At 46.4% G+C, this 26,057-nt stretch overlaps 1 pseudogene across 1 annotated transcript in view; it reads right to left on the bottom strand.

Moving 5' to 3' along the window:
• Window positions 1-3,627: 3,627 nt before the first annotated feature.
• Window positions 3,628-26,057, bottom strand: part of LOC148451056 (abscission/NoCut checkpoint regulator-like) — a 96,570-nt pseudogene continuing 74,140 nt past the window's right edge. Inside the window, exons 8-11 of the transcript XR_015875182.1 lie at window positions 22,349-22,425; window positions 13,372-13,491; window positions 5,114-5,271; window positions 3,628-4,109 (exon numbers count right to left, since the gene is read on the bottom strand). The product of XR_015875182.1 is annotated as an abscission/NoCut checkpoint regulator-like (transcript). The remainder of the gene's footprint in view (window positions 4,110-5,113; window positions 5,272-13,371; window positions 13,492-22,348; window positions 22,426-26,057) is intronic.

The following is a 26,057-nucleotide window of genomic DNA, read 5'->3' as shown; positions in this document are numbered from 1 at the left end:
TGGAAGCTGAACCTTGCCTCTCTGAGCATTGGCTGACGCCACCTCCAGGGATTCAACAATCACGTGCCTGTCCCTTTGAATTTTAAAGGACAAATTTTTCCTTACTGCAGTTTTCAGTGTGTGCTTGTCCGCATTCTCCACCAATTGTAACAGGACTGGATTAGGGGTCCCTCTCCTGGGGTAGATGGACTCCCTCTTCACACACACAGCAACCGGAAAATATGACACCAGTCTGGGGTCTCGTGGTAACTGGTCGGCGCCAGTCTTTATTGTGCAACGTAAAAGAAAAGCAAAACATAAAAATAAACGCTAGCCCGTCTGGGCGCTAACTAGACAAGAGGTTCCCTCTCTACAGAAACAGTGGGGCCTATTGCCTCCACCATCAACACAAGCGCATGCACAGAATTCACAGTTTAGTTTTCACCAAGTGTCTCTGAGCCAGCCAGTCTGCTTGCTCCCCCAGGTATGAGACCCACAGCTACAACTGAACAGAGCTTATTACCACCAGTTTCAGGTGGAAGCCCTAATGAGCCTGCTAACAGGCCAAAACCTGGAGTGGGTTATGGATGGAGCCCACCCTCTCGTCACACCCACACCCCCAGGTCCCAAACCGGCTTTTCAAAAAGCCGAAACTCAAGCTGGTTTCACTGCAAACTTTCTCCTGGGGGTTTTAAAACACATAGGTCAGAAACCTAGGGCAAACGTATCTATCACTGACCACTTTACCAGTGATCCTATCACAATATATATATATATATATATATATATATATATATATATATATATATATATATATATATATATATATATATATATATATACACACACACAAATAATTATAATATTACTAAAAGATTATCCCTTCGGCACATTTCTAAAACTGGGGCTGATTGATGGGACATAGAGGGGGAGGAGCCAGTCACACTTCTAAATAAATGTAAAGTACCAGGCTCTACTCTACCGCCGTCTATACCCCAGTGTCCCATTGTGGATGATGGAGAAATGGAGAGGTTTTTTTTCTTCTGGACAAAATAAGGAACGTGACAGGTCTTCAGTGTCCAAAAAGTCATAATTCCATCATTTTCCATAAAACTAGCAGAATGATTTTCTCATTTTGGGCCTGATTCGGAGTCGGATGCATCTTGCAATTTTCCGCAGACTGCACGTGTCAAAAACGGCAAACAGGGTCTGGGCATGCGCTGCACGCTCCGTCCGCAGCAACACGTAGCGCCATGTGAGCCGGACCTTGAGTGGACGCAACCTTTAATGAAATGGGCATTTTTTGTCAGCGACCATTTGGACTCACCTCGTTGGAGTGTTGTGGGCGTGTAAGCCCGACTTCCCTGCTTGTTAGAGGTGTCCGGATGCAGATGTTTCAGATCATTTGCATCCATCATGGGGTGGGTGCAAGTGCCGATACTGATGACGGCTGTGGCTAGAAATACAGTGGACGAAGCGACTCATAAGCATATACGGATACTCACAAAGACAGGCTGATACTCGCATTAGCATACACTAGTGAGCAGGCCGTCATGAATGGACGCAAAAGCAGCCGCTGATGTGTCAGACTCAGGAATCAGGTCCTTTAACTCCAAATAAAATAAAGAGACAATGATGGTATATAGGGCTCTGTGTATTTAACTGAACATTTACAGAATATTAGACAGTATTTCTATTTAACAACAAGTATTCCAGTGAATTCTGATCTGGGGACATGAGAGATTGGGAAACCAGAAGTTTCTTTACACACTTTCTTTGACTTAATGAAAGGAACACTAGATGACCCCTAATGTATTAACAGAACTGGGATCAAATGGATCTATTCGTAACATACCAGGCAGTTAGTAATATATCCAATAATAAATATATCTAATAGTGCTGCCATGAGGAAGTGATCTGTCCCAGGTAGGAAATTGAGCAGGTAATTTCCATGTCATTAATAGAAGCAGTTCGTGGATGGGGACATACAGAGGATATAGAGAGGACGACGAGGCTGACATAATTATTGGGGGATGGGTATGGGATCCCTGTATAATAGAAGCGGTTCGTGGATGGGGGTATACAGAGGACATAGAGAGGATGACGAGGCTGCCATAATTATTGGGGAATGGGTATGGGATCCCTGTATAATAGAAGCGGTTCATGGATGGGGACATACAGAGGATATAGAAAGGATGACGAGGCTGCCATAATTATTGGGTGATGGGTATGGGATTCCTGTATAATAGAAGCGGTTCATGGATGGGGGTATACAGAGGATATAGAAAGGATAACGAGGCTGCCATAATTATTGTGGAATGGGTATGGGATCCCTGTATAATAGAAGCGGTTCGTGGATGGGGACATACAGAGGATATAGAGAAGACGACGAGGCTGCCATAATTATTGGGGAATGGGTATGGGATCCCTGTATAATAGAAGCGGTTCGTGGATGGGGACATACAGAGGATATAGAAAGGATGACGAGGCTGCCATAATTATTGGGGAATGGGTATGGGATCCCTGTATAATAGAAGCGGTTCATGGATGAGGGTATAGAGAGGACGACGACGAGGCTGACATAATTATTGGGGGATGGGTATGGGATCCCTGTATAATAGAAGCGGGTCATGGATGAGGGTATACAGAGGATATAGAAAGGATGACGAGGCTGCCATAATTATTGGGGAATGGGTATGGGATCCCTGTATAATAGAAGCGGTTCATGGATGGGGACATACAGAGGCTATAGAGAGGACGACGAGGCTGCCATAATTATTGGACATCTATAAAAGTCCAATATGAGACACTGCACATAGATCAGTTTGGCATGATACGAGATATGCAGGTTTGTTCAGATATTATAGTGTTTTGTAGAAAGCAGAACACTCTGTAATTAGACATTTTGGCCCTCATTCAGAGCCGTACGCTCTGAACAGAGCGCATGCTCTGAATGAGGGCCGCCCTCCATAATTATGGAGCGTCCTCCTGGACGCTCGTATAGCTGTGGGTCACCACCCACAGCCTATACGAGCGTGCAGTTTGATGGCCGCGATGGTCGTGACCATCGCCACTGCGAGCCGGAGCCTGCGGTTGAGGTTTTCAACCGCAAGGCCCGGAGTGATTTTGGCTCTATCAGAGCCAAAATCACTCCCACTGACATCACTAGTGATGTCAGTGGGCCGGCTTCTGACGGTAGGCGTTCCCTTGGGAACGCCCCCGTCAGGGAGGCACGCCCCCGGCACGCCCACCAAAGGGGGCGTGCTGTCAATCAACATTGACAGCACGCCCCCTTTGATCAGACACAGCGAGCGAAGGAAAGTCCTTCGCTCGTCGCGTCTGGCGCATGCGCACGACGGAGCTCCCTCCGTCGTGCGCATGCTCAGTGCAGACCATCGACCCACTTGCGAGCGGACAGCCGCTCGCGAGTGGGTCTGAATCAGGCCCTTTGTTTCATATGATTTTTATTGCACTTTCTTTATCCACACTCCTCAGTTCATGTCATGGCTTATAGAGAAAACTGGGTGGTGACAGCAGACATTCGGTTATGTGACTCTCATGTGCAGATGTCTGTTACTCATAAATAATTATAGCACACAAGGTATCTGTTAATAATTAATACACAACTGAAAACTCAGATCCCTTTATTGTATAGTACTAAACAGTGGCTTGTAAAATGGAACAGGAAACACGGACGGTGATAAAGGGTCTTAAATATACGAGAGTCTAGATCTACACAAGTTCTCATCACTCTCTCAGTGGGGACCACCATGTAAAACAGGTTGTAAACAAGACACAATTATTATATATCTGATTTCGGACAAATGAGCATTCTCAAATGACCAGTGCTGATACACAGGGGTAAAGCTCTATTTTAAGGACAGTTACACTGAATGAAGTTATATACATAATATGAAAATCGTCTTTGTAAGTGCTACTGACACAGCATTACTAACGGAACTAAGCAGTTCATGTACGACTGCTTAGGTGTTGTCTGTACCAAATGTATGACAGCGCCAAGATCAATATCTATAAGTTTACTTAGATCGTTTTATCTTCCGTTCTTCTTTCTGGGAGGGCGATAAGGAGAGGTCTGATGTTCCTTACGGTCAAATTCATCATGTCCTTCCCTGATACACAAACAGAAGGATTAATTTGTTGTAGAAGCGTGGTACAGGCTGAACAACACCAATTATTAATTAGGATGTTGTGAATAAGTAATAACATGTATGATCAAAGCTGGGTACACACTAGGCCAATGGGTCGGCCAAACGATTGGTAAGTATACACACATACCAATGGCTCTAGTGATGTGTCTGTGCAGTTAGCTTTGACGTCACAACTGGGCGGACATTTAAATATTGCCCGCCCAGTTGAGCTGTCACTCACCGCCGAGTCCCTGCAGTATGTGTACGGGCGATTAGTATGTTGCCCGTAAACACCAGCAGATGCACAGAAATATATCTGCAAGATATATCTTCATCTGCTGCGCTGCACAGCAGATCAGATAGATATGTGAATGACTTAGTTCACAGACATATCCGGTGTACACACCAGGAGATGCACCATAGATCTATCGCCCATTCAATTGAATGGGCAATATATCTATCAGTGTGTACCCTACCTTACAGTATGAATGCTAAATGAGCTCCTGAGTGGTTTACACTTTGCTGGTGGAGCAAGATGGTTTAGGTGCAGCCAGGGGTGTTTTAAGAGAGAAGGGGGCCCGTGTGCAGCCTCCGTTTGGGCCCCCTCCTCTATGTCAAGAACGGGTCTCCGGGAAAATGGCGCCCCTTTTTCCAGGGGACATCTTTTAAGTGCATGCGCGAGTCACAGGGAAAATGTCAGCATCCATTTTCCCTGTGATTGTTTGCTGCTCTGCAGCGCCGGTACAGCACTCTAGAGCAGGACAATGGAATCTGCGGAAAGATAATTAAATATGGGTGCAGAGTGTGCAGTGTGAGCCCCCTGGACCCAGTGTGCACCGCACACCGTGCACCCATTATAAATACACCCCTGGGTGCAGCAACACACAGAAAAGAGTTGTAATAAAAGTGAAGTCTGAAAGTGATGCATGCTTGTACTATGTTAACCATTAACAGTCTTGCATGAAGTTGGAGTGCATAGCTATTACCTGAAGCATCTCTTACAGTACAGATCATCGTCACAGTCATGACATTGTAAGGCAGCGTCCTCATTGCAGATACAGCACCAGGGCAGTTCATCCTCATCGCTATCTGGCTGTATGGGTTTTACAGCTCTGCTTCTAGCCGGCTGGATCTGAGCTGTGGCCTTGTACATGGAGATTATGACACAGAATTAATTGGAAATACACAGCCAGAATACTTTATGCTACTGAATTTGTGTCAAAAGCCTTAGGCTGAATACTATAACAAATATTGCTTCAAATATATCCAATTCAAGCTAGAAAAACCATGTGTGACAGCAAATTCTGAAATTCTTTCTTTAAAAATCTTTTTATTATATAAAACAGAGAAAATCGAGGTTCACAGAAAGGTTTTAGACCGGAGCATCCAGCACACAGACCACTGAATAGAACTAAAAGAGAAACGCAATTGTCTTATATATACACATACACACATATACAGCGAGGTCCATACTTGTGGAAACACCCCTATAAAAAGGATATGAGTAAGGAAATATTAATCCAGTGTTTACACATATGATATGGGAGTGGGGGGAAAACTCTTTAGGGAATGTCACAACTATGGCGGTCATCTTGAAGTCGGCCCTTCTTGGATGCAATTCTAATTTTTTAATTGGGAAGGTAGTCATGTGACATATCAAGCAGATGTAGAATTTCATAAGAAAAACATTTTTGTTTTAACTTTGGGCCTGATTCAGACCTGTTCGCTAGCAAGCGATCGCTCGTAGCGAGCGATGTTTTGCAATGTGCGCATGCGTATGTTTCGCAGGGCGTGTGCATGAACTAGTGCGAGCCGTTTGTGGGTGGTAACAGGGGCAGGACATTATAAACGGGGGAGTGGAGGTGCAAACGCAGGCGTACCTGAGAATCTTAACGATGTTTCAAAGGCGTGCATAATTAAAAGACAGCGTCATAGTACACGTCACCTGGTTGAAGTATACACTGAAGTGATGTGCGCAAGTGGGCGTCTTAACAATGGCTGGGGAGCGTCTGCATACACAAAGTGATTGCACGCCAAGACATAGTGGGCGTGTTAATGCCTTGCCGTGCGATCGCCTGCCTTGCTGGGCGTGCGCTGGATTTGCATACGATGAGAGCGAGTGGCCGCATCTAGGGAATGGCTCTGAAACAGGCCCTTTATTCATTCTCTAGTTTCAACTGAGTTTTCTTTTGTAGGTAGTGACATTAATGACAATGGCATTAACACAAACACCTGGAGAACGAAGCACCATACTTGCCTACTTTCCCGGAAGCTGCGGGAGGCTCACGATTTTTCGGAATAGTAGGCAGATCTCCTGCATCCCATCCACTTCCTAGTGAAGTGGGCAGGATGGGGAGATTTTACGGGTCCGTAGAAAGGGGGTCCTCCTCGCGGATCCGCAAATCTGACTTTTCCAGTAAAGGGGTGGGGCCTAATGAAGCCTACAGTTTGGCTCCGCCCCCGAACCTGTCAGCAGAATTTCCTCTCCAGGCTGCTCCCATAGAAGAGTTTTCTAAAGTCGGTAAGTATGCGAAGCACACGTCTATTGCAAATGATTTCAAACAACATCACCCAAACAGGCCACCTATTACTCACAGTGCAGTTGCCAAACTCCTTGCCAAATTTAAAGAAACCAGATTAATTGCAGATAAACCAAAAAGTGGACAACCAAACACTGTTACAGATGAACAACAACAACTTCTGTGATGGCATCATTTTCAAAGAGCCCACAACACAGCACTATTCGGCTGTCTCGTGAATGTGGGGTTGGTTGTATGGCCATTTTAAAGAATTTTGTCTACACATAAATGGCACCCCTATAAGATTCAGATGTTGAAACACCTGACTGAGGATGACCCAGACCGTCGGGTGGTGTTTGTACACGAGGTAACACAGCAACTTCAACTGAACCCTCATTTTCCACACCAGGTATTGTTTAGTGATGAGGCAAATTTATTTGTCAATGGTGAGGTAAACAAGCAGAACCACAGGTACTGGTCAGAGACAAGCCCTCACTGGGTGGATGCCTGTAGGGTTGTAGCCTCGGCAAAACAGCTGGTATAGTTTGTGGGGTACCCATATAGAGTGACCATTCTTCATTGATGGAACATTAACAGCAGCACGGTACAAGAGGTTGTTAGATGAAGAGATTTTTCCCTCAAAGTTATCAGAGGATGGATCATATCCTAATTTCTTTCAGCAAGATGGTGCCCCACCTCATTATGGACTCCTTGTCAGGGAATATCTTGATGTGCAGTTTCCCCAAAGGTGGACTGGCCACAGAGGTCTAGTCCAGTGGCCACCACGATCCCCAGATTTAACGCTGTTGGATTTCTTTCTGTGGGGTTACCTGAAGGAATGTGTTTATGCTGTGGGGATACAAGATCGTTATCATCTGCAACAACGAATTATTGATGCTTGTGCTCAGATTCAGCCAGACATGTTGGTCAAGGTTCATCAGGAAAGGGAAAAGAGGAGAGCCTTAACACTGCAACATGGTGGACAGCACTTCAAACATATCCTATAGACCAGTGGTCGCTAACCCTAATTGGAGGTGTGAGCTACTTTAGAAAAATTAAACCTGAAGAGCTACTAAAATTGTAGAAAAAATAACCGAACAATTAAAGATCATTTAATGAAAATTAAATAAATGTTTCATAGAAAATAACAAATGCTTTTAATTATTACAGTGATATTGTTGTAGTCTGTAAATAAAAAACATTTCACTGTTAATTACTGACTCCACGGAGGTACGTGCAAAAGATATAGGCAGGGCTGCTGTGTGGCTTTCTGGCAGGGCTGGGTGGAGCGGGAGTCTCTTGCTCCGCCATAGCGTAGATGCTGTGGGTGGAACCACGGGGAAGCACTTCAGGTGATTGCTGTAGAGGCTGCGGTAATCACCTGACGTGCTTCCCTGTTGTTCCACACATCAGAGGTCACTTCCTCCTAGTTTACTCTGCAGTGCTGCAGCTAGGTGAGCTACCAAAATTAAGACCGCGAGCTACCGGTTGGAGACCACTGCTATAGACTTTAAGTTAAAACTCGAGAATGAATAAAGATACGTTAAAACAAAGAACAACATTGTTTTTCTTATGAAATTCTGCAGCTGTTTGATATGTCTATACCTACCTATTTAAATATTAGGGTTGCATCCAAGATGGCTAACTTCAAGATGGCCACCATACTGGTGACATACAGTACCATGAAAAGTTTTCCCCCCACTCCCATATCATATGTGTAGACACTGGATTAATATTTTCTCGCTCATTTCCTTTTTACAAGGGTGTTTCTATATTATATATATATATATATATATATATATATATATATATATATATATATATATATAGTTTCTGAATCATTGCTGTTTCAGAATCCTTTTCTCTGAATCCAGCTGGGAACACTGAAATACTGGGGCATAAGCTTGGGCATTTTAAATGTATCAATTACTGCCCAAGATCCCCCCTATATATTACCATTGGCTGCTCGAAATTCAGCTTTTTGTTAACATAGCCCCAAAGGACAGAACGGAGGGGAAAGGAGAGAATAACGTTCTCCAATGAGAACAATAATCTTGATGAATATAACATTGAAAAACGACACTGAACAAAAGAGCATGAAGAGAGGGCACCCAGTGTCCCCCATTGGATTCAGAGAGAGAGAAGAATAATGCATGCTTGCCTATGTCACACAGCAGCACTCGCAGTGCTGGCGGTAGGGTATGGTCAGAAACAAATTGTGCGTATGGGTCAGATGTTACTAGATGTTACCGATTGTTTCATACACTTCCTGGAAATGACGTGTGTTACTAAGGGAAAGCGGGCGTCTTGTGACAGGCTGGTGGGCGTCTAAAAAGACACTGCGATCGAACGCCAAGATATAGTGAACGTGCTAATGTATTGCTGTGCGGTCGCAGGATTTGCATACTTTGGCAGTTGACGGCTGCGTGCGAACGTATCTAGCAAGCGGGTCTGAATCGGGCCCTCTATACGAAGCACAACGAAACTTGTTATGAAAAATAGTAGCGTCCTCAGCATGGTAGCACTTCTTATACAGATTCAGACTCATTCACACACAGATGCACAAGTGTCACATATCAGATCAGGTTAAGTAGTTTTGTTGCATCAAATTGCGACTAAGAAGCACATTCTAGCGAAGAATACACTTGGCGCAAGCCAGATCGCACGGGACCTGGAGCACTGAGAAGGGCTATTTGGGGGTGACTGCAGCAATAGTGTAAGAGGACACATCTGTAGGCAAGTATGCTGATAACTAAATAACCTCCCAGTACGATCAGAAGTGTGTCTACCATTAGAGATATTGGTCTAATATTACAGGGCTTAGCAGCGACCTTCCCAGGTTTTGGCAATGTTGTTACGGTAATGTGTAATATGTCAGAGTTTGTATAAACAAAGAAAAATAATATAAATCTTACATGCTCACAGATATGATGCAGACATTGTAGCTTTATGAAAACCCTAGAACACTAGTCACATTGATTCTCAGGAACAGACTTAGCTTTGGGAAGAAGAGTAATGCTGGGTACACGCTAGACGATATGACATTCGATCCGGCGGATAGAACAACATCTCATCCACATCGGGCAGTGTGTACCAGCTATGCCGCTGATGATGCGTGCTCCAGCGTGTCATCAGCTACATCGCACATCGGACCTGCATGCAGGTCCGTCGGGCGATATCGTCAGCAGGGGTCATGCTGCCAAATGCAGCATGGTCACTGCTGTCACGCCCGGTATCAGCAAGTGTGTACGCACTTGCAATGCCGGCACCCCGCCATGTCCTGTCGTTAACGAGGTCGGTACACACTAGATATCGTCTACTGTGTACCGGCCTTAAGATAGAGCAAGTACTGTGCATCTTGGTAAAACCATGCTGCACTGCAGGTGGGTCAGATTTAAAATGTGCAGAGATATTTAGTTTTGGGAGGGGGGGGTGTCCAAACTGAAATTTACATTGCTGGGTAAAAATAGAGCTGTACAGTATTTGTGGCCTACATGCAAAAGCAGCCAGTATTTACCCTACATGCCAAAAAATATGTATGTATTTGCACCCCTTGCATTGCAGCATGGTTTGTCCAGGTGCACAGTTACTTGCTCTATCTCACTCTATTCCCAAAGCCAGATCAGGCCTTTAGTGCGCAGGTTATCCATTCTGTGTTCCCTCTGTGAGGCTATACCGACAGCTGTTGAACTGGGGATTTTGCTTTGCCTTGATCGGATTGGATACAATTATGATTAGTGAATGTTTGAACTTGATAGACCTCTCTCTTTACCCTTAATATGCATAAGGATTAATTAGTACTGAAACACACACTTCTGGTACTTTTTATCTACAAATTAAGCTCTGACTATGTAAGAAAATGGGTTGGGTATGAGATCCCGGTGGTCGGGATGCCGCTGGTTAGAATACAGACGGAGGCATCCCGAAAGTTAGAATCCCGACACCCATAAGGAAATAAGGTAAGACTAACCCTTTCTCCTACCTCCCAGGTGCCTAACCCTAACCTCCCCCCCCTAGTGCCTAAAACTAACCTCCCCCTCCCCACACCCTAAAGCTAACCCTAACCTTCCCCCCTAGTGCCTAAACCTAACCTCCCCCTCCCTGCACCCTAAAGCTAACACTCCCACCCCGGTGCCTAACTCTAACCTTACCCCCTAGTGCCTAACCCTAACCTTCCCCCCTAGTGCCTAACCCTAACCTTCCCCCCTAGTGCCTAAACCTAACCTCCCCCTCCCCGCACCCTAAAGCTAACACTCACACCCCGGTGCCTAACTCTAACCTTCCCCCCTAGTGCCTAACCCTAACCTTCCCCCCTAGTGCCTAAACCTAACCTCCCCGCACCCTAAACTTAACCCTCCCCCCTAGTGCCTAACCCTAACTCTCCCCCTAATGCCTAACTCTAACCTCGCACCATAACCCTCTCCCTAACGCCTAATACTTACCTTCAGGATGCTGGCGGTCGGGATTCTGGTGTCTGGATTTCGGTGGCGGTATTTGCTCGTCGGTAACCCGCACTCCGGGATGCTGACTACATCCCTAAGAAAATATGTTGCGATACCACAGACTTGCTAATTTGAGCACATTCGACTACCCATAATAAAGCATGGAAATCCTTTGTACTTTGATCGTTTTGGGGACTTGAGGTCTTTAGATGGAAAACCTATGTACAGTATAAGCACCTGGGTTGTTGAATCTTGTTTAACACCATTGTTCTCAGATGGTTAAATACACAGGAAAACCCTATTCAAATGGCATGGCATTTTCCCTAAGGAAACAATAGAGATACGACTTGAATAGCGCTGTCAAAGCAGCTGGTTCAAAGAGTTTGTCAAACTCCAGGCAAATATAGATATAAAAAAGGGGGGATGAACAGCGCTGATATCAGAAATGTAAAATTAAATTAGTGATAACCAAGTGGAATCCAATATTACCACTCTGGCAATTACTGCATTTAGTTTCTGAATGCAAATAAACAAACAATAAATAGATGGTCAAGTGTTATCCGTTATCATAGGAGACAAGTTTCCATACGGACTACCCTAGGAGGCTGGTAATTTACCATACCGCTGCTGGATAATCACCCGGATTGCCCCGGAATACTACTCCACCTTCTGACATTTTGCTGCTATTTGAATCGGTGACTATTATTATGTTTTATATATTCTATTTTTCATATGGACAATGAACTCACCAGCCTGAGCTCCATTTTTCCACATGAGGATTTGATTATTCCTATATTAATTTTTCATGTTTTTCTGTGTATAATTTATGTTATTATTTTATTATTAAATATTTAATATTTTCTGAACCAAGCCGTATTAGATCATTTGATCAGGAGGACCTCTATGTATTTATATATGTCACAATATTGACCATCTATTTATTGTTTGTTTATTTGTATTCAGAAACTAAATGCAGTAATTGCCAGAGTGGTAATATCATTTTCCCCAAGGATCCTGGAAGTTTAACAATCCCTCCTTGCCCAGCTAGTGATGTTGCTGAGAGTTCAGCAATCAACAATATGCATTAATAATCTCTATGGTAGGGATTCCATTTTGTGTTTCTTTCATCAGCTGTTCTTTAACATGGTAAACGTGCATTCTTACACTGACATGCCTTGGTGCAGGCGAATAAAGACTTTGGCTTTGGTATGTGGGGAGCTCTATATAAAGATCTTCGCTATGAAGCTTCAGAAACTAGGCCCAGGAATTTGCCTGTAAAACAGTATACGGACTGATCTAGGTTGATGCCCCCATTATACCCTTTAACCAGAAATTGTTTCTGTGAAACCTGTTATTTAGGTCTGCTATTGTGGTCCTTTTAGTATGTTATATGTTATACAGACACTATGCATGGGTGTAATCGCTGCCATATTAGTGCCCAAATGTGATGCAAGATCATTTAAATGTGAACACTCAGCTAGCAGATCTTTCAGCCAGAGTTTTGTGACAGACCCTTTTGGCTCATGTCACAGATAGCTCACTAGTCGCATAAACACTGAGGATGGATGACTAGGAGGTATGCAGTCAGGAAGCCGATGGTCTAAGTCCCGACCGTCAGCATCCCAACTGTCTAATCCCGGCAAGGGTCTAATGAGAGGCGTCGAAATCCCGACGCCTGTCATTTTACCTACACCGGGTGCCCGGCATCCCGACCGAAGGTAAGCTGTGCAGGGGGGGGGGGGTCTCGGTTAGGGGCTCCCAGGGGGCGGGACTTAGGGTTAGGCAGCCCCCGGGAGGGTTAGGATAGGGGATGGTTTGGGTTAGGCACTTCACGGGAGGATTAGGCAGCGGGGAAGGAGGTGGTTAGGTTTAGGGACTTAAAGGGGGGTTAGGCACTTGGGGTGGAGGTTAGGGTTAGGCACCCCTAAGGGAGGGTTAGGGTTAGTTTATACTTACCTTTACCGCAGTTGGGATCTTCACCTCTGCCAGGCTTCCGCTGTCGGGATTTGAACCGCCGCCCATAAGGCCGGCAGTAAATCATACCGATCCCGACTGGGTTAATGTTGCTGGAATGCCCAGTGTTTGCTGTGGACTCTGCATGGTAAATCTGCTGGCCTGGTGGTGATGTAACTCATGGATACCTGTATGGGCATTTCCACTCCAGAACTCATGAATGTTTGAATCCTACAGGTAGAAGAACCCCGGAATACGCAGCCACCATGGTAACATAACTGTCTTTATTTCTTACAATATAATATATATATTTATGATATCTCCACGTACCTTCTGTGTTGGGAGAAGTTTATTTGCTGCTTGCCTTCCTGTGCTGTTATCCATAGTTCTGCTCTGTTCAGGGAGAATATTATATCCACTCGCTTCGTCTAAGACTACTTCTTCTGAGAGCTGCGAGTAATGACAGAATAGTAATGATATAGGTCTGATAAGAGTATACAACAATGCCCATGAGTATACAACAATGTCTGTGGTAGTAGGAAGTAGTCAAAGGAAGCTTAGAAGCATCTCTTAATATGATACATGAAAACCGGGCTAAGCCGACAGCACTGAATAACAAATTCATATTATTGTGTGTTTTACGGTGATGAAAAAGCAGTAACCCCACTAATGTCACACTGCCAGGACAACGCCATATTAAAGTCTCCAAGATTACCTGTCTGATAAACTATTAATACAATGGTCGGCATAGTGGCAGTGGCGTAACCAGGTATTTGAAGGCACCATAGCAAAAGTTTGTAAGAGCTCCTATGTACCACCCAATGGTGAAATATGTATATAAGACATGTAACTTTGACAAGGAAGATGGGCCCCGCTCAGCTCTGAGCCCCGTAGAAGCTGCACCCATTGCACCTATGGTAGTTACACCCATGTCCAGTAGTTCGTATTATTGCCTTACAGCCCTGAGCTCATGAGTTCAATTCCTGACCTATGCGGAGTTTGTAAGGTCACCTCATGTTTGCGTGGGTTTCCTCAGAGAGCTGTGGTTTCCTGTCACACTCCAAAAACATCCTGGTAGGTTAATTGGCTTCTGACATAAAAGTAACCCTAGTACATGTGTGTGTCCATGTGCTTGGGAATATCAATTGTAAGCTCCACTGGGCCAGGGACTGATGTGAATTGCTGAAATATTCTGTGCAGGAGCGTATTTATCCATTGGGGCGCCAGCCGAAGGGGGGGCGTTGCCCGGCGGTACCACCCGCAGCAGGGAGTAGAATCAGGGATGGATCCAGTGGGGGCAAATAGGGCAAGCGCCCCCATTCCGTAACACACAGCTCCTTCCAGGTGCTGCTGAAGGAGCTACGGAGTCGGCCCGGAGCTCTCCCTCCCCAATCACAGCCTCTCCCCTCCTCCTACTTTTCCCCTTCCTTCCGCAGGTTTGTCCCACCTCCTGTAAAGCCCGAGGTGGGCGAGACAGGCTAATAGCAGAAAATATGGCAAGTATCCGTCGGGGAAAATAGAGCTGCAGCTCCAGGCCTCCCATAAAAATAGGCCCGTCGCTTACAGGATCAGCTGGAGACAGAAATTATTTTTAATTTCACTGGCTCCAAGCGGCCATCCGAGGCGCCCCCATTAACCCCCCTCCACCTGACTGCCACCACCTGCTGCCCCCTACCTGCCCAGATGGGCAAGGGGTTGAGTCTTGGGCATAATACTAATGGGCCTGGCAGCACAGTGGAAGGCTTCACAAGCCTTCTTACACTGCAGTGAAGCGTCTCCTCCATCCGCACCGCGTATGACGTCACATAGGTGCTGCGGCCAGGGCTGGATTATCGGCAGGTCCCACACACAGAGGATCCGCAAAATAGCCTTACACTCCACAGGCGACAAAGCGCTGATCCACTTCCTTGATGCCGTAGCTGCACTTATTTTGTCTATGTACCCACTTTTTTGCTGATGCTGACTTGCTGGGAGCAGGAGGCTTCCTATTGGCTGAGAAAGGCCTGCTGCTGCGTTCCAGCTGATGATCTAGCTAGGATGGGCTAGCTGCTTGAAGAAATACTAGTGTCCACGTTTGTAGTCGCATTGTTGCTGCTCTTGCATACTGGACCTGGGGTTGCAATGGAGGTGAAAAATCACAGGTGAGCCCACTTTGGTGAGTTCTGTATATTTTAACAGCATCACCCGGTGCTCAGCACTGCAATGCAGCTCCGTCCTCCTGGCAGGAGAAAGCGGATGGGGGAGAGAGGACATGGACTTGGGGGACATACCAGCTTGGTACCAGAAGACTCTTCTGGTACCAAGCTGGTATCGCTTCCAAGTCCATGCATGTGTGTGCATGCGTGACAGCATTTATGTGAGTTCCTGTGTCATGGTGCACAAGGTAGTGTAGGCTCCCAGTGTATGTGTGTTTATGCATACGTCTGGGATGTGGAGGATGAATTGTGACAAGGATATCCCAGATTCATATTGCAAGCAGTAGTAAACTGTGCACTGAAGGAGCACAAGCACTGAAACTGGGGGCAGGATGGGGGGGGGGGGGGGATAGTTATCACACCCACTCACACACAACTCCATTCTTCTCCAAATCCACTGGCTCTCCCCCTCCTTTTGCCATCTTGTCAGGGGCAAAACTATGGGAGACAATGGAGATGCCTATCGCCGGGCTCCAGCTCTGAAGGGGCACCTCCTCCATTGTCCACGACATATTTACCCCGCTTAGGGCTGTAACTATGTACCCGGAGAGTACCGTCATGGCCGCCCAATACATGGCACCCCTTCCCGGCACCTGAGAAGCCACCATACACTAGAGGAATGCTCCATGTCTGACCATTAGCTGCTGCCTTCCTCTATCTATAGCCTGTCTGCTTGCAAATTGCTACATTACAGTGTCAGCGGCTGTGACGGGGGCACCAAATTATAACTTGCCTCCGGGCGTCTGGGATGAATTTACGCCACTGCATCTTGTCTGAATTTTACACACCCCTCACACCTGCCAGCCGAGCACAGAGCACAAGTGGTAGGGAGATATATGGGGAGGCACCAATCCCTTACTTTGCCAGGGGCCATACGCATGCGCAGAACGCAACAACCGGTGGCGAATCAGGCCCATAGTGTACAGGAGAAACGATTAATGTGATACAATCCCCGGACATGATATATATCGTGCGTTTGTATGAAAGATTGCATAGTGTCTACGTCTAAATCCTGTGTTCTGTGAAGTTGAAACGACCCTCACATTGTTAGTCACATTGTGTAGTATGTACCCAGCTGACGTCTTGTGCCCTGGGGGCAGTACATAGTGCTGCTTTTCAGATTCTGTGATTGCTAGTAATAATGTCCATCAAGGTCAAATACACTGAGGACAATGCCCTTCAAGACAACATATACCAGTCATAAGGATAGAGATTAATCTGAATGTGCTGATGCCACACGTTAGAAGGCGGCAGGATATTGTCCATCAATCTCCAATAGTGTAATAATTCCAAGTAAAACATAAGATATCAGTAAAAATACCCAGCAACAGCTCATATTCCAGTGATAGTGCCACAGAATCTAATGTGCCCATGGTAAGGCCCAACATGATCTAACATGCCATTATAATTGCTCAAGATCTAATGTGCCAGAAAAAGTGCCCAGTAAAACTGTAACAATTCCAATTAAGGGCCATATTCAATTAGTTTCGCACCCGCAATACTTTTTCGCATGCCAGACTTTTCACCTACATCGCGTGTTTTGGCTGCAAAATCTTTTCGTGCGCGCTCCTGCTATTCGCCATATTCAATTCCAAAGGACGCGAAACACGTCCTGGCAAAACTCTAACAGGTGAAAAGTGCTGTCAAAGATGGGGAAATCCGCCTAACACCCCCCAAATGATGCACTAACATTGGGGATCAGTATAGATGTCTCCGAATAGCCCCCCTGAAGCTATTTGGGGTACATAAGTGCTTTCAATTGCCTCTATATAGCATCTTTGCACAAGTGGTGAATAAAAGCATTAAGCAGTATTTTTTCGGGAAAATAAGTAGTCCTGTCAAATTTGGGGTATTTGAAAATGGGTGTAAGAATGGTTTAAAATTGCTAAAGTGCAGTTTTAAGTGACGCCAAAAACGCACCTTTAGCAAGCACCTGCATTCCAAAAAACACCTCCCCCATACTTGCAGACCCCCCAAAAGACTATTTTGCTACTTTTTATGTGTCTACCCCGACTTTGTACTTTTTCGCCCTTATTTTTAAAGTGATTTTTTTGGGTCTTCCTCATCCTTTTTAAGGTTTTTTTGGACACAGTTATTCTTTGGGGACCTGCCCCAAGGGTGCAGGGTGGTTTCTGCACCTTTGCACCCCAAAATCGCAATTGTGCACGTTTTTCCACCTGCTATTTATATGCAAAACTTTTTTGCCTATTACATTGCATTGCGTACGCGAAAAGCCGATGGAATTGAATACGGAGATGTTTCCGCCTGGCGAAAAGTCGCAATCAGTGATACTTTTTCACGGATTCCGACTTTTCGCAGAAGAGCCCAGTAAATTGCCTCTTAGTATCAGTAGTGGCCACTAAGGTGCCTATTAGTAGCAGTAGTGCCCAGTAAGATGCCTATTAGTAGCAGTAGAACCCATAAAGTTGCCTCTTAGGGCCGTATTCAATTAGCGGCGAAAAGTCCGAGGTCGGACTTTTCGTCGTCATCGCAGTTTTTCCTGGGGATAAAGTATTGGGCGCGTGCCCGTGTATCCCCGTATTCAAGTAGGATTTGGCAAAAACAGGACCCGGTGGAAAGGTAAGTAGCGAAAAGTCCTGTCACTTTGGATCACTATGGGTACCCCCCGAATTGGCCTGCTGAATGTATTTGGGGTTTTTAAACGGTGTCGGCAGGTGTTTTTATGAGTCTTTGAATAAGTGGTGAAGAATAGCATTTAGCAACATTTTTTTTTTTTTTTAAAACAACTAGTCCCATCAAATTTGGGGTACATGAAAATGGGTGCAAGCATATTTTGAAGCCTCTAAAGTGAACTTTAAAAATTCTTCAAAAATCCACCTTCCGCAACCAACTGCATTCTAGAAAACACCTGCCGCATACATGAGGACCCCCCGTGTCAATTTTGCTAGTTTTTAAGTTTGTCCCCCAACTTTTTTTTTTTCGCCCCCAAAACGAAACCACTTTTTGGGGTGTCCTATGCTCATTTTTTTTTTTACACAGATAACTAGGGGACAATCCAAGGGCTGCAGCGTACTTTTTTAAAGTCTGCACCCCAAATCCCCAATTCCAATTTTTTTTGCCACCTATTCTATGGTGAAAACTTGACAAATTGAATATGGGGATAAGTGAAGATGGCGAAAGTGACATCATCGGCGATAATTCGCCGATAATGGACTTTTCGCCGCTAATTGGCTCTTAGCAGCAGTAGTGCCCAGCAGGGCTGCCATCAGAAATTGTGGGGCCCGGTACTGACAAAATAGGAAGGCCCCACCCCCCCGGGTATAGGGAAGAGTTGGGCGGAGCTGTGGATAATGTGGATGGAGCTATTTCAGGGGTGGTGCATCAATTGGAGTGTAAACCAGGGATGGCTAGACATGGTGGGGGGGGGGGGTGGCACAGGTCAGGGAAGGCTGGACAATAATGGGGGGCACAGGGCAGGGAAGACCAGCCTGTGGTGGGCAAAGGGCAGGGAAGGCTAATTGGACTAGGGGGGGCAACGGGCAGGGAAGGTTGGCTGGACTAGGGCAGGGGAGGGGCAGTGAAGGCAGGCAGGCCGGCTGGACAAGGAGGGGGGCACAGTGAAGGTTGGCTGGATTGGGGCAGGAAAGACAGGCTGGCTGGCTGGACTATGATGGGGAGGGGGTGCAGGGAAGACTGGCTGGACTGGGGGGGTCCCAGGCAGGAACGGCAGGCTGGCTGGACTGGGGAGGGGGAGCGTATGGGAAGGCTGGCTGGCTGGGGTAGGGACAGAAAAGGCAGGCTGGCTGGCTGGACTGGGGGCGGGCATGGAAGGCTGGCTGGACTGGGGGCACAGTGCAGGGAAAGCTGCCTGGACTGGGGGGGACAGTGCAAGGAAGCTGGCTGGCCTGGGAGAGGACATTGCAGAGAAGGCTGGCTGGACAGGCAGGGGACAGTGCAGGGAAGCTGGCTGGACTGGGAGAATACAGTGCAGGGAAGGCTGGCTGGACACCCAGGGGACATTGCAGGGAAGGCTGGCTGGACAGGCAGGGGACATTGCAGGAAAGGTTGGCTGGACAGGCAGGGGGACATTGCAGGAAAGGCTGGCTGGACAGGTAGGGGACATTGAAGGGAAGGTTGGCTGGACTAGAGGGGGGTTGGCACAGGGCAGGGTCAGCATACCTGCTTTCTTAGTATTCCTGATAGAGAGGGGGCCGGATGGCAGAAGCAAGGAATGCACTGGGCAGCAGGCAGGCCAGGGAGAACGAAAGCATCGGTGCTGCAGCATTTGAACAATGGAGCCGGCCGCGAGCCAATCACAGCTCGCGGAACAGCAGCCAATTAGCAGAGGTCGCTCCTGATTGGCTGATCAGGAGCAGCTGCTTCTGATTGGCTGCTATTCGGCAAGATGTGATTGGCTTGTGGCAGGCTTCATTGTTCAAATGCCACAGTGCTGATGTTCTTTCTCCCTGCCTGCTGCCCAGTGCAATCTTCGCCCGGCGCCGCTGCCACCTGGGCCCCCTCTCTCTCCGGTCCAGGACTTGAGTCCTGGCAGTCCCCCCTGATGGCAGGCCTGATGCCCAGCAAGATGCCTATTAGTAGCAGTAGAGCCCAGTAAGTTGCCTCTTAGTAGCAGAGGTGCCCAGTAAGATGCTTCTTAGTAGCAGAGGTGCCCAGTAAGATGCCTCTTAGTAGCAGAGGTGCCCAGTAAGATGCCGACTAGTAGCAGGAGTGTCCCCTAAAATGCATATTTATAGTAGTAGTGCCCAGTAAGCTGCCTATTCATAACAGAAGTGCTAAGTAAGATGCCTATAAGTAGCAGTAGTGGCCAGTAAGGTGGTCATTAGTAATAAGGTCCAATAAGACGACCACTAGTAACAGTAAGTGCAATACACAGTCATATAATACTGCCAGTACTCTCCCCTAGCCACTAACCCCTCTGTCTCAGTCCAAATATAAAAGAGCAACCACAGAAAAGCACACTGACACACAATGTGATATTAGGCTGTGTGACGAGATGGGAGTGACAAAACCCTCAAAGTGTTTATAACACGGTTTGTATTATAGTGTGTACCATGTACAGTGCATCCGGAAAGTATTCACAGTGCTTCACTTTGTCCACATTTTGTTATGTTACAGCCTTATTCCAAAATGGAATAAATTAATTTTTGTCCTCAAAATTCTACACACAATACCCCATAATAAGAACGTGTAAAAAAATTTTTTGAGATTTTTGCAAATTCAATAGAAAAAAAAAAATAAGAAAAAAATAAGAAATCATAAGTATTCACATCCTTTGCCATGAAGCTCAAAATTGAGCTCAGGTGCATCTTGTTTCCACTGATCATCCTTGAGATGTTCCTACAGCTTAATTGGAGTCTACCTGTGGTAAATTCAGGTGTTTGGATATGATTTTGAAAGGCATACACCTGTCTATATAAGGTCCCACACTTGACAGTGCATGTCAGAGCACAAACCAAGCATGAAGTCCAAGGAATTGTCTGTAGACCTCCGAGACAGGATTGTCTCGAGGCACAAATCTGGGGAAGGGTACAGAAAAATATCTGCTGCTTTGAAGGTCCCAATGAGCACAGTGTCCTCCATCATCCGTAAATGGAAGAAGTTCGGAACCACCAGAACTCTTCCTAGAGTTGGCCGGCCGTCTAAACTGAGCGATCGTGAGAGAAGGGCCCCTTTTTACACGTTGTCATTATGGGGTATTGTGTGTAGAATTTTGAGGACAAAAATGAATTTATTCCATTTTGGAATAAGGCTGTAACATAACAAATGTGGAAAAAGTGAAGCGCTGTGAATACTTTCCGGATGCACTGTATGTATGTATTTTATGTCCATTATAAAATTCTTAAATGTTGTCAAGTGGGAGGACACATGCCTCTTGTTTGTGTTCTGTAATATGCTTCCTGGCTGCTGTGTCAATAAGTGGGCAGCAGGTGTCCCATTGAACTGCATCCTGTTTTAGCAGACATGCTGGAGCCACACACCACAGGGTGGGCGCAAGTGAGCTGAGGATTGAAATAGGTTCATGGATAGATCCTGGTAAAGGAGAACATACGAGAAACTTAAAAAGATGCAGATAAAGGGCAAAAGGTGTCACTCTCCCGGAGAGTGCTGATGTGTGGTTACGACTCTAGCTGGTCTAGTAACAGGGTGGTGAATGTCTGGCCATAACTTGACTGTGAAGTATCCATGGACTTATTACTGTGTGTGAAAGTGGAAAAAAGTTGAGTTCAATCTCTATGACATGGCTCAGCAGCCGGAACTGCACATCAAAGTGGCTGAAACAAGATGCTGGTGAGGTATAGGAGTGTGTAATGTGCAGTGTGTTACTTTAAACCCATAGGGGTAAATTTACTAATGTGAGAGTTTTTAGAAGTGGAGATGTTGCCCATAACAACCAATCAGATTCTAGCTATTATCTTCTAGAAGGTGCTAGTTAAATGTTAATCTGATTGGCTCCTATGGGCAACAGCTACACTTCATTAGTAAATTAACCCCGTAGTATTTGTTGGCAAATTTGCTACATTTGTGTGCTGTGCATCATAATAATGAAATGGTTCAGTTTTGACCCACTATTTGAGTAGGTTATTTATTTGACCCATTTCTAGGTATCCGGGTAGGCCAGGGGTTACACATAAGCCTGACCTACAGGCAAGAATCAGACCAGGGGGTTTATGTATGAAGTGTCAGGTTTTAAAAGCTGACACTCCTGTTTGTGTTTATACCTGATATTTAAAAGGGCAGTGCTTTTACTATCTAGACATGGCTAGTAAAAGCACTGCCCTTTTAAATATCGGGATAAACACGAACAGGGGTGTCAGGTTTTACAATCCGACACTTTGTAAATAAGCCCCCAGATGTCTTGGGGTACACATTAGCCCAGTAATCTCACAGGGTACATGACTCTTGCTTCAAATTAGTCAGCAAGCATACTAATGTTACTTGTAATAGCGTGCGCTGCTAGTCTTCAGTCATCTCACTGCTTAAGTAGGGGAAATCATTCCAGTGGCTGGGAGGAGGTATATGAGAACATAAAGATGAAAGAAAACTAAAAATTCTGGCGTGCCAGCCTCCCTTGACCACTGCTTTAGGCCCAAACTTCACAAGGCTAGAGACAAATACGCTCAATGTCTGACCTGCTTTAGAATTCTCTGTACAGCTTCTTCCTCAGTTTCTTCATCACTGTCATACAGTTTACAGTTGTCCAATGTTACTACCAATAGAGGGTACACACAGTTTACAGTTGTCCAATGTTACTACCAATAGAGGGTACACACAGTTTACAGTTATCCAATGTTACTACCAATAGAGGGTACACACAGTTTACAGTTATCCAATGTTACTACCAATAGAGATTACACACAGTTTACAGTTATCCAATGTTACTACCAATAGAGATTACACACAGTTTACAGTTATCCAATGTTACTACCAATAGAGATTACACACAGTTTACAGTTATCCAATGTTACTACCAATAGAGATTACACACAGTTTACAGTTATCCAATGTTACTACCAATAGAGGATACACACAGATTACAGTTATCCAATGTTACTACCAATAGAGATTACACGAAGTTTACAGTTATCCAATGTTACTACCAATAGAGGATACACACAGTTTACAGTTATCCAATGTTACTACCAATAGAGGATACACACAGTTTACAGTTATCCAATGTTACTACCAATAGAGGATACACACAGTTTACAGTTATCCAATGTTACTACCAATAGAGGATACACACAGTTTACAGTTATCCAATGTTACTACCAATAGAGGATATACACAGTTTACAGTTATCCAATGTTACTACCAATAGAGATTACACACAGTTTACAGTTATCCAATGTTACTACCAATAGAGGGTACACACAGTTTACAGTTATCCAATGTTACTGCCAATAGAGATTACACACAGTTTCAAATATTGTGCATTTCTTGCTGTATTTAGAAGATAACCAAGTAAGTTTGGTTGAGCACCACGACCAGTGGCAGATTCAAAAGGGGCGATTGGAGCGCCCACCCGCTAGCACAGTCCATCCTTTTCATCTCTCTCCTCCGCATCACTGTGTGTGCCCTTCCCCTCCCCTTATCCTCATTCAGCGCCCTGTGCTGTGATGGAAGCTGCTGTGTAAGCACGCCGCGTCACCATCCAGGGGGGTGAGTCATGACAGGCTGTCACCGGGGAGGGAGAGATCACAGCCGGCTCCCCTGCACCCTGCTGCCGCTGCAGGACTGACCGAAGACTGTCACCCCAGCACAGTGGCACTGTCTTGCGCTACGAACACTGTGCAGAGAGATGTTACAGTTCCGTCCTACCCAGCTGCTACTGCCCCGCACAGAGAGAGGAGGGAGAGGTGGCAGAGAGATGTCTGCTTCTGCCCCCGCACAGAGGGGAGGAGGGGGATGGCTTCTGCTGCCAAGGACAGAGGGAGGGGGGGAGCAGGTAGATGGCTGCTGGTACTAAAACTGTGGGCCTGATTCATTAAGGATCACTATTGCGATCGCAGTTTCGTAATCGCACGCAGACGCAGGTTTGCTGCAAAACTATGCTAATGATTGCTATCGCAATGCTGTCGCACTGCCAGCATAGAGACGACCACTGCCCTCCCAGTATCGCTATCTCACATCCGGAATACCTTGCAAACCTCCATAAACATCGAGTACCATCGGCACTCACGCAGAATTACAGCAGCTCTGACCTTACTTTGAAATTGCGAACCACATTGCACGCAGTGAGTACTCAAGCTACAGATGCAATTGCAATAGCTAATTTATGCACGCCCATGCAACGGCGTTCAAGTGGTCAGGCACGCCTGCGTTTCGCCAACCACAACCCAAGTCACCGCCCCCAAAAGCTCACTGCCTGTCAATCACTCTGCAATGGCTCTGCGTGGTCTCTGTGATCACAGTTGTGCCTTCGCGTACTTCAATGCATACGCATGCGCAGTACGCAACAATCACCCGCATGCATACGCTTTAGCAATAGCGATACGTAATGAATCAGGCCCTGTGTATTCACACAACAAGAGATATGGTAAGAACTTACCTTTGTTATCTCTGTTTCTACGAAGTCCATAGGGTCCACAGGGTTGAGCTTGGGGTATAGCTGGATCTGGATCCACGGGCACCACGCAGTTAAAGCTTTGCTGCTCCCAGGATGCACTTGGGTCCGTCCTCCTCTATACCCCGCCCCCGGCCACAGGCACCTCAGTTGGTAAGCAGCTAAGGCCGGAGGAGGAGACTAAACAGAGAGAAGGAAGACTGGAACACACAAGAAACCATACTCACAGAAATGGGAGACGGAAAACCGGTGACCAGCCACACAGCCCATATGAAGCCAGGTGAGTCAGGGCGGGCGCCCTGTGGACCCTATGGACTTCGTAGAAACAGAGATAACAAAGGTAAGTTCTTACCATATCTCTTGTTTTCTACTTCAGGGTCCATAGGGGGTCCACAGGGTTGACTTTGGGGATGTCCCAAAGCAGTTCAACTAAGGGCGGGGACGCTCCTGTGCTGAAAGGAGTACCCGGCGCCCAAAGGATGCATCCTGAGAGGCGAAGGTGTCAAACGCATAGAACCTCAAAAACGTTTGAATTGAAGACCAAGTGGCCGCCTTACACAGCTGAACAGCGGAGGCGCCACGTCTAGCAGCCCAAGAGGGACCCACAGAACGAGTGGAATGAGCCTTAACAGAGGCTGGCACAGGTAAACCCTCCTGTGCATAAGCCTCAGAAATAACAGAACGAAGCCAACGGGCTAACGTTTGCTTGTTGGCAGGCCAACCCCTCTTGTGAAAACCGAAGAGGACAAACAATGAATCCTACTTCCTAACCGGAGCAGTCCGGTCCACATAGATTCTAAGTGCCCGGACTACATCTAAGGAAGCCTCACCAGCTGAAAGATCAGGTGACTGAAAAGCTGGCACAACAAGTTCCTGATTAATGTGGAACTTTGAGACCACTTTGGGCAAAAACTCAGGACGAGTGCGGAGCACCGCTCTGTCCTGATGAAAAATCAGAAAAGGGGGGCGACAGGAAAGCGCCCCCAACTCTGACACCCTCCTGGCCGAAGCAATTGCTAGGAGAAAAACGGTCTTGAACGTCAGCCACTTGAGGTCCACCACCTCAAGAGGCTCAAAAGGAGGACCCTGCAAGACCCGTAGCACCACCGCCAAGTCCCAAGGAGCCACAGTAGGCACGAAGGTAGGCTGTATCCTGAGAACACCCTGGAAAAAGGTGTGAACATCCGGTAGTGTAGCAATCAGTCGCTGAAACCACACGGACAAAGCAGACACATGAACCTTCAGAGAGGCCAGGCGTAAGCCGAGGTCCAAACCTGATTGAAGGAACTCCAAGATTCTGGAAACCCGGAACACCTGAGGATCATAGTTTCTGGATTCACACCACTGAAAGTAAGTGCGCCACACCCTGTGGTAAATCCGTGCGGAGGCAGGCTTGTGTGCCCTAAGCATGGTACCAATGACTGAACTGGAGAAACCCCTAGACCTCAAGACGGCTGTCTCAAGAGCCACGCCGTCAAAGACAGCCGACCCAGATCCGGGTAAAGGCAGGGCCCTTGAGACAACAGGTCCCGACGCTGAGGAAGAAGGTACGGAGCGTCGATGGAGACACCTCAGATCGGAGTACCAAGGACGTCTGGGCCACGCCGGAGCAACCAGCACGAGCGTGCCGCCGTCCTGCTTGAATTTCCGCAGAACCCGAGGAAGTAAGGATATCGGAGGAAACAGATACGCCAGGTGAAACGTCCATTTCACCGACAGCGCGTCTACCAGACTGGCGCCTGCGTCTCTTGTCCTTGACCCGTAAACGGGCAACT

The sequence above is a fragment of the Taudactylus pleione genome, unplaced genomic scaffold (assembly GCF_031769625.1).
Source record: "Taudactylus pleione unplaced genomic scaffold, aTauple2 ptg001187l, whole genome shotgun sequence".
Taxonomy (NCBI): Eukaryota; Metazoa; Chordata; class Amphibia; order Anura; family Myobatrachidae; genus Taudactylus; species Taudactylus pleione.
Note: the sequence above shows the minus strand (reverse complement) of the source record. Positions and strands in the feature narration are given on the sequence as shown.